Source organism: Salvia miltiorrhiza, chromosome 1 (genome assembly GCF_028751815.1).
Source record: "Salvia miltiorrhiza cultivar Shanhuang (shh) chromosome 1, IMPLAD_Smil_shh, whole genome shotgun sequence".
In the NCBI taxonomy this organism is placed as follows: Eukaryota; Viridiplantae; Streptophyta; class Magnoliopsida; order Lamiales; family Lamiaceae; genus Salvia; species Salvia miltiorrhiza.
This window is the reverse complement of record NC_080387.1, coordinates 25,121,623-25,124,288: the sequence shown is the minus strand read 5'-3', so window position 1 is coordinate 25,124,288 and position 2,666 is coordinate 25,121,623.

Sequence of the window (2,666 nt, the reverse complement as noted above, 5' to 3'; positions counted from 1 at the left end):
CAACTAAAAGTGGATACAAAAAGCTGGGACGGAGGGAGTATTTATTTATTTATTTTTTAAATTTTTTCATTTATCATCATCTAAAAGTAATGAGCAATTTTCCCATATTTTTTAGGAATATGATCTCAACCAACATTCTTCATATTGACCGACTGATAATTTTCTGGAGCAAATTATAGTAGTTATCTGAGAAATTTGGACGTGAAAAGTAGAGCTTAGTCACCATAAAATGTCTCTTTACATTGAAAGTGTGTTTTCACAACGATAACATTCATCGAAATCTATCGTCATTTTTCTGATGCAAACGTGAAACGATTGCTTTGAATACTGCTTAAACTGTTGAAGTATTAGGCAACCAATTTGTAAAAACTTATCACTGTATTGTCAGAAGGGTAAGGCAGGGACTAAAGACTAAAGCGTTAATCCTTTCGTTTCGATAATTATTAGTCTAAATCTTAGGGTTTATGGAGGAAGGAGAGTGGAGAGAGGTGAGAAGGAGGGGGGTAGGTCCATCTCGTCCCGAGATTTTTCCGGTGAGGCAGAAAAAAAACCCTCACCCTTGGTTTCGACCCAAGCTTTCGTCAGGAGGTTTTCGGCAAAGGAGAGAGAGCCATGCAAATGAAGTTACCTTCTTCTTCAATAACTTCCCGGAGGGTACTTGGCTTGATACTCTGGAGAAAAAATTCAAAGAGATCGGGTGTGTGGTCGATGTCTTCTGCCCTAAGAAGAGAGACATTAAAGGTAAACCCTTCGGCTTTGTTCGCTTTGATAACAGTTATGATAGCGATCGTCTGCTCCAAGAGCTCAATTATGTTTGGTTCGGCAGTTATAAACTTAGGGCTTACATCCCTAGATTTGAAAGAGCGTCGGGCATTGTTTCTGAATCCAGCCAGGGTAAAGGGGGGGTCCCCGCTTTGTGGGGCCGAAAACTCCCGCTCCGGGCAGGGGTAAGGTCTTCAGTGTTCCGGCAAAGAAGAGAGAAACTGGTAAAACCTTTGCGGAGGTTGTTGGAGGGAGTAGCAAAGATCCTTCTCTTCCCGCAGATGAGGTTATTGGATTCCAACCATTAGAAGAGGAGACGGAGTGGCTGAGGAACTCTTTTACAGGCTTTGTGAAAAATGAGTTTGATTGGGAGGAATTCGCAGAGGAGATTAATAGCGAGTGCGCTGCATTGTTGAAGGTTTCTACCATGGGAGGCAATCTTGTTCTGATACAATGCTTGAACGAAGCTCCCGTCCAAGAAGTCCTGCACGAGCTCGATGAATGGTCGAACTTCTGGTTCGAATGGGTGAGACCATGGTCGTATGTAGATGTCAGTACCCAAAGAACGGTTTGGACAAAGTGGCTCGGTGTTCCACTTCAGGCCTGGAACTCGAGATTTTTTGATATCTTGGGAGCTCGAATGGGAATGGTGCTGAAGATCCATGAGGTTACAAAGAAAATGGACCGCCTTGATGTTGCTTTCATCCAAATGTCTACCGGGCTGGCATCGATGAACAGATCTTTTGAATGCCGAATTGCGGGCGCCCAATTTAAGGTCCGTGTGGAGGAGGTGGGTTCCCTGGAACCTACGGAACTTTCCCAGCGATTGGAAGAAGTTGTGATCTCAGAGGAAGACTTGGAATCGGAAGAGGAAGGACTGGAAGTTTCGCAGGCTTTCTCGGCTTGTGCCCTCATCGGCGGTGAGCAGGAGACTGAGTTAGGGAACGAATCAGATTCTCCGTCGGTTCACCCCCCAAGAGATGCCTCGATCCCGTCTTTCGGCGCCGCCAACGGTCCGACTCCCCAAAAGGATTGCACGCGAGAAGGTGAAACCCAATCATTGGAGACTTGGATTCCAGAAACAGCCCCACACCAGTTAATCGCTAGGGCCCCACCTCTGTTTAATTCAAACTTCAGCCTCGTTTCATACCGGGCCACTTCCTCAAGCCCAAAGGAATTAAATCCCTTGGGTTCAGGCCCAGCTGCTTCGCTCGGGCCCAAAGAACTGCAACGAGACCTAGATCAGGAGGTGATCCCCTCAGATCTTTCTCTCCCCTCCGCACGTGTTTCTTCTTGAGCTGAGGAGAGTGGGCTGGAAGTCTCTCCAGTTGAGCCCAACTTAGCTGTTTTGGGAGGAGGCAGGGACGAAGGCATTCCAGTAAGAGATAACGGAAAGAAATCGGGAAGGAACTTTGTCTCGCACAAGAAGAAAAAAGGGGCTGACTCCCTTCTCAAATTGGGGTTCCATCGTTTCTTACATCCTAAAAACAAGAAATTTCTTTTCAAACCTCTTGAGCACAAAAGTCCGGATGGAGCAAGCTCTTCCCTGCCAGGCGCCGTGGGAGCCCTTAACGAGGCCAGCGCCCCAGCCTCTGTTCAGGAGGTCTCTCAGAGTATCGATGGAGAGGGGAAGGGAAAAGCAGCTTCTTGTCAGGAGGAAGGTACAAGAATTTGGGAATTCGGGAAGAACCTGGGGCTCTATTGTACCCACGAAGATTCTACAGTTGTTAGACACTTGATTGCTGATGTTAATGGAGAAAGCCATAAGGAGATTCCAGAAAAGTGTTATCAATGAAGGTGATCTCTTACAATACTCGTGGGCTGGGAAGCAAGATCAAGAAGTGGGAAATACGGGAACTTGTGCTTAGCCAGATCATCGATTTTTGCTTTATTCAAGAAACCAA